At 42.6% G+C, this 6,623-nt stretch overlaps 1 protein-coding gene across 2 annotated transcripts in view; it reads left to right on the top strand.

Annotated features, from left to right (window-relative positions):
* Window positions 1-6,623, top strand: part of PIK3AP1 (phosphoinositide-3-kinase adaptor protein 1) — a 41,513-nt gene that overhangs the window by 11,903 nt on the left and 22,987 nt on the right. Inside the window, exon 1 of one of the 2 annotated variants that reach the window (XM_017725931.1) lies at window positions 5,016-5,117. The exons of the other annotated variant lie outside the window; for it this stretch is intronic. The gene's annotated coding sequence lies outside the window, so the exon portion shown is untranslated. Of the gene's footprint in view, window positions 1-5,015; window positions 5,118-6,623 lie in introns of those variants that run through there. 2 annotated transcript variants of the gene reach the window in all.

Below are 6,623 nucleotides of genomic sequence, written 5' to 3'. Positions count from 1 at the left end.
TGCAGTGACTAGCCTGCTACTTAACCTGCCTTGCCTGGCTTGTGATAGCTCTGCTGTGAGCATTGAGCAGCTGGGAGTCTGAGCCACACAGTCGGAGTCAGTGACCTTTCCTCATGTGTTCTCAAAAGCTCAGTTGACATTTCAACTGCTCCAGTTTATTTGTCCCTACCTATGTTGTTTTGAAGCATTTCTAATTTCCCTCTTTAAAAGTTGGCATTTCCAAAGCATTTACTAATTAATCAGTGGCTTTGATCTTTCTGTCCAAGCCATCTCTTGTGGTTAAAAGCACAGGGAAGTCCACATCTGCCAGAGAAGTGCTAAGGAGATAACTGAATATGACAGCAGCTGTGAACTGTGCTGCTGAAGGACAAGTGCAACCTTGGCTGAGCAGAGCTCTTGTGCACTGGAACACACAAGAATGAAAGATGAGTAATGTCGGGGTCTCCTCCCCCTGCCATGTAGCCCTGGGAGAGGGGCCCTGAGGGCACAGACACCAGGGGCTCGCCCCGCTGTAGCAGAGTACCAACAAACTTTTTGTGAAATAAGAGGGTCAGAAGTCGGTGTAAAGAATTATATGGTGAAGGTGGAGGGCTGTGGACAGTTGGAAGGAAGATGAGAATTTTTTTTGAGCTTTGTAGATCAGGAAGAGCTGAAATGTTACTCCACCTACTGAGGGGCTCATTGAGAGATGCCAGAGACAAAGGCAATAAGCTTTTTTGAGAGGGAAATGGCATAAGAAGAACCACATAAGCTGTATAAGTCTTCCTCCTGTTCATGTCAGAGCATTTAATTAAATTCCTGGCTTTCTTCTGTTGCACTGATGAAACCACAAATGAAACTTGGGAGCATATCACAGAATCATTCAAGTTTGAAGGGACCTCTTGAGATCATCTAGTCTAAACTTTCTGCTCAAGCATGGTTGGATAAAGCAGGTTGCCCAAGACCATCTCCAGTTGGGTTTTGAATGTCTCTGCGGGTGGAGGCTCTGCAGGACTTCACAGCCTCTCTGAGCAATCTGTTGCAGTGTTTGACCACCCTCAAGACTAACAAAGTGTTTTCTTGTATTCAGATGGAACTTCATGAATTTTAGTTTGTGGGCGTTGCCTCTTTTCCTGGCAGTGGGCACTAAGGAAGAGTCTGGCTCCCTCTTTTTCATTTCCTCCTATCTTAGCAATATAAGATTCCCCTGAGTCTTCTTTTCTCCAGGCTGAAGAGTTCCAGCTCTTGCAGCCTTCCCTCTTATGAAAGATGCTGTGGTTCCTTAATCATCTTTATGGTCCTGTGCTGGGCTCAAGCTGTAAAGATAAAGCAACCTTGGAATAAGCTACTCAGAATTTAAGGTCATGTTGGACAGATGTTCTCAAGTGTTTCTCTACCCAGGTAGATGAAGTTGTAGTATGTGGGAGATTCCTTTCAGCTTTATGCTTCTGTAATTATTTGATTGCTTACTTTTGCTAATAGCTGCCATTTAGGGCTAGGGACCTAAATTCACAATGTATTTTTAACTTTGGCAAGAACTGCCATGTGTTGTTTACTTCTGGGTCTCAGTGCTCTGGGGAGGAATATGTTCTGAGTAGTCCTATCTCCATTGCATCCAACATTTATTTCTGCCAGCTTATTGGAGTGGCCTTGAAGACATGAGGTGGTAGCATGCAGTTTTCTCTCCCTCCTCTCTGAAGGGGTAAAATTAAGTGAATTCTTAAAACTTGGATCAAGCAGTTAAAATAGTCTTTCCAGCTGCAGGATTGATGAATTGTTTGTCATCAAGGTGTTCCATGAAGTCCCAGTTTATTTACATAAAAAGCAATACTTCATGGGTTTTCTTTCATGGCAGTATAAAATTCAAGCATTGCTAGCATAGGTGCCTACTAGTTTTCTAAACAGAAACAATGAAATGATAGCCCAGAAATAGTAAAGGACAGAAACTGTTGTGGTTAAGAAGCTCCAGGCTATAATAGTCTTTATGCACCTTGTAAATACTAATCATATTTCTCTGTGGCTTGTGGTTCTGACAATCTCCTCACAGGTTGCTTTATGGTGATGTCTAAGACTAATTCTAGGTATCTGCTAATGAGAACTGCAAGGCTTTAAGACACTTACTTAAAGTAAGAGCCCCGTGGCCATCACTGATCACATTCAAGTCTGGAGCAGCTGAAGTAATTTCTGAAAAATCTTGGCAGAATTATGTGGTCGTGCCAGAGATGCTTTACAGAGCAGGTCTGAAAAGATGTATGAAACAGAATTTAGGTTATTTCACAGACCTTTCTTGTGTGCTTAGCTGTTTTGCTTCCAGGGTTGTAAGATTTTCATGGCTGTTTGTTATTACTTCAGAAAACTTTTGCCATGTTTTTCAAAAGTGACTTGAGAATAACAGTGTAGCTTGAGTTTCTCAGGGGGAATTTCATCAGTGGCATAGGCTGACCTTAGCATGGAGTGCTGCAGAAGAGTGTCTGCCTCATTCTCCACCTTTCATCTGTCTGGATGATCGGGTGTGGCATTGAACTGCAAGGGTGATATTCCAAGAGAAATGATTTGAAGGAGAGGGAACGCGTGACTGCCCTTTCAGTAGTAATGTGGCCTTAGATCTACTGAAACCACTCATAGAACCACACCTTCAGTCAAACAGTGATGATCTGGTGGGGTGTTTCCAAACAGCTGCCCAACTCTCTGAGGTGGAGTTCCAGGTTTTTAGGCCTTTGTGGGGACCGTCTTTTCTGTCATGCAAGCGTTACGCATTGTGTTTAAATTGAAGCAAGGATGTACTGAATGAATCAGCAAGTTGGATGTCCATGTTTCTTACCTGTGGCTTCTCAGGAAGACTCGAATCAGTGATGAATATGTGATTCTTGGCACCCTTGAAAGTCATAAGAGGCATGCGTATGCCTTGTCAGTATGTGTTGTCTCTTTCTGCCAGTGGAAGTGAACTATTCCAGCCTCTCTTGCTTGAGATTTTGGTCATGTGCACAATGTCTGTTGTCTGGGTGGCTAGAACCCTGCTTCTTCCTCAATGTCTTCCCTGTCTCTGTCCTGTTCCGTGCACCCGAGCTGGTTTTTTAGGTTTATACTCTTGATCCAGTCACAGATTGACCACTAGACCTGCAAGGCACTTAGCAAAACTTCACATAGTGAAATACACCTTGTTTCCTTGATGGAGGATGAGAAATAGTTCCTTGTGGTTTCAAGCTTTGCATGACATATGAAACATGACTATGCTCTTTGTAGAATTGAAAATCTGTTTGTAGGTGCTGTGCTGGTAGATGAGCTGCTTGGGGTGAGGAGTTTGGAGAGAAGGGGGAGATGTCCCATACGTTATTTGTTCTGTATGGACAATTTTACAAAGTCTTACATTTTCATGTGTTTTGTTCTCTCTTGCTGTTTTTCTGCACGCTTCTCTCCACTCAGTTGAAACGGGAAGTGTTGCTACAGTATAACCCAGTTCTGAGGGTTTATCACAAGATGTTTCCCTGATCAGCATTTATCTCGTTGGTAAAGCAGGGGCTCTAATGTTAACATGATGAAAGATAACATTCCCTGCTTTCCCTGTACTTGTCAGTACTTTGTCTGCTTCTTGAAAGTGTAGCTGGAATTGCTCTGGGAGACTTAATGTCCTTGTTAGCACTTGGGAAAGGATACTGGCAAATTGCAAGCTTCAGGTAAAAGCAGCTCTCCTTGATGGTCTTCCCTCTTATTCCAGGCATAGTGAGATGAAAGTCTGAGGCCTTGTGAGAGCTAATTGTCTCAACTGGTTGATGGACAGAATGGGAGGTGTTTACAGATGTCAGCGAGGGGCTGGTCTGCACATGCAGAACTTGAGACAAGCTGTTGCCCAGTTGTGCCATTAGCATTAATATCCATGTGACAGAGTGATCTGGACAGACTGCTGACTTCTTCCAGGCATTCACATGTCTTGTGGTGTAAGAGCTGACTTGTGAGAAACCACAGCTGTCGGCTCCATGCCGATAGCCCACCAGCTTTGCCAGGAGGAAATGGACGACGGGGTGGAGCTGTGTGTGCTCTACAGCAGCAGGTCAAAATAACTGGCTGCTTCATATGAGTTTCTAAAGCTGCTAAAAGGCTCTTGAAGCACATGTCCATGCCTATATTTTCACTGGGCTTTTCCCTGGGGTGAGTTTCTGCAGGACAGCTGTGCAGGGAGCTCAGCAGGGCAGGCAAGAAGGGTGTGGGGCTGCTCTCTGCAGCTCAGCTGCTGGTGCATCCTGGAGGGGGGCATGTTCTTCAAGGGGAAATGTGGTTGGGTTTCTTGGACCACATCTCCTCCCCTTGCTGCTATTCTCACAAGTGTTTCGCAGGCTGTCAAGTGAGGCCTGAGGTAGCCTCTGTTTGAAGGGGAACAGAAAGGGAGAGCCTTTTATGACCACGAGCTGTTGACCTACGGCACATGCTCATGGAGAAGCTTAATTCAGGTATTCACTTAACTTTAATGAGTCTGTTAATCTCCTCAGTGATGGCCTCTCTAGCCTGGGTATTATTGCAATGTTATAACTGCTGAATCTGTATATGCAAATGGATTGTCATTACTCAAGTATCTTAGTGAGTGGGAAACCTGATCTAACAATGCTTTAGAGCATGGATATTATCAAATGTAATGGGACAGTTTCCTCTTCCAGTGCTTGCATGTTCATGAGTCAGTCACTGGCACATGATTGGAACTTGCAAGATGAATCATAGGATCACTTCACCGTTTATGTGGGAATTTGGTACTTCGAAATTTCAGTGTTTTCTGAATGAAGAAACAGATGAATAATTCATACCTGAAACTCTGAGTGCCTGTTCCTTCAGCTGTTAATCCAATTACTGATTAACACTGCGTACTTCTTCCTGTATTACCTAACAGCTCTGTGCTCACATGACCTCCGGGCAGTCAACTCTGTTACAAGAATGCAGAAGTGCAATGCCAGAACTTCTTAAAAGCTCTAGTTATTCTTTATTTGCTAAATTGTTTCTAGTATCAAATAACACCGTTAAAGCAGAGGGGCTGGGGGCTTGTTCTCTCCTTGCCTCCCTTCTTATCCTTGCTTACTTGTGTATGTTGTAGCTGCGATCCACAGCTTTGGTTTGATTTTTCTCTGAAGAGGACCACATGTTGGCCAAGTGAGGTAAAAATTACCACACTAATCGTTCCAAATTGCGTTGGGGATGAAGTCCTGATATTGGAAGTCAGGATATTGGCAAGTGTCCATTTGTGCGTATGTTGCAGGAACATCAGTGTGTTGCTGTGTTTTGGTCATCATTGGCTCTCTCATCTGCTGGGAGCTTAGTCTTTCTGATTTAGTCATATTGGAAGTAACCAACAGAGGTTACAGAGACACTATTCTAGTAACAATTGCCTCTTCTCCCTAAAAGACAGGGCATCTTGCTCTGCATATGCTGAATACTTGATGCAATAGCTATCGTATAAGCGAAGGATGTGGGACCAGTGCTTTTTCTTCTGTATGCAGCAGGGCAGCCTGGCACTCCGAGGTGGGAGTAGTCCATGTTTCTCTACAAGAAGGGTTCCCAAAATGTGTCTGGTTCTTGCAGTTGATGACTTTGAACAGTATGAATTGAAATACTGAGTTAAGGACAATAATGCCTCAGTTAATTTTTTCTAATACTTGGTACTAGTCTGAAAATCCAGAAGACCGCCTTCAGCCTTGTGTCAAAGCAGTTGCTTAGTTAAATCTTCAGATTTGGTGCAGTATTAAAATCTGTTTGCTAAATTACATGTACTGTTCTAGGTTTGTTTAAGAAATGTTGATATTAGTGGTCATGCCTTACTTGAACTTCAGAGCTGCAAAGTTTTGGCTCTCTTCTTTCCACAGCAAACATTGAAGCAGCAATCTACTTGTACTCCTGTGAGTAGGCTTATTTGCCATGTGGAGAGATTCACATACTTAGTTAAGTGTGTGTGCACCACAATTTGTGGAAAAAAATTCAGCTGAATGATTTGCTAAAGTTCTGTGGCTTAAAACTTGTCTCCTGAAAGCAAGGTTGATTTAACATAATTCCTAAAATCTCATTTATATTTATAGAAAATACTTTTTTAAAAAGTGTGTAACAAAGCACTACAAATATCCTAAGTTTAAGTCTTTGGTGGTAATAATAATAACACTGAAGAAGCCTAGATTAAAATTCCTGACTGACTTCTAGCTTCAGTTTGAAACTAGGAGGACATGAACCCCTAATGGTGGCCTACTTATAGTAACTTTGGCTCTCTTGATTTGTGGAAAATTGATGTGCTTGGAGATTGGGGCATTCTGAGTGAAATCTGAATTCTTGGCAGCTTCACTGTAAGGGTGCCACAGGTTTGACAGCACAATTCATCACTTAGGTCTTTCTCATCAGGACTGAGGATTTTAAATAGAGTATTTCTTACTAATACAAGAACAATGACAGTCCAAGTCTAAGATTTTATCTGGAGAATAATTTGTACTACTCTTTAGAGATGTGTTTTATACTAAGTAGTAAACAACACAAAAGTTTCAAAATGTTGTCTTAAATCCTTGACTGCTCCACAGTCTTATAAGGTTTGGAAAATTCTGGCCATGGGAGATAGTTTTAAGAAATCATGGTAGTCTTCTGACAAAATGGAGTCGGTGACTTTCACCCTATATTCTGGGAGA

This window comes from Corvus brachyrhynchos, unplaced genomic scaffold (assembly GCF_000691975.1).
Source record: "Corvus brachyrhynchos isolate BGI_N302 unplaced genomic scaffold, ASM69197v1 scaffold61, whole genome shotgun sequence".
Taxonomy (NCBI): domain Eukaryota; kingdom Metazoa; phylum Chordata; class Aves; order Passeriformes; family Corvidae; genus Corvus; species Corvus brachyrhynchos.
Note: the sequence above shows the minus strand (reverse complement) of the source record. Positions and strands in the feature narration are given on the sequence as shown.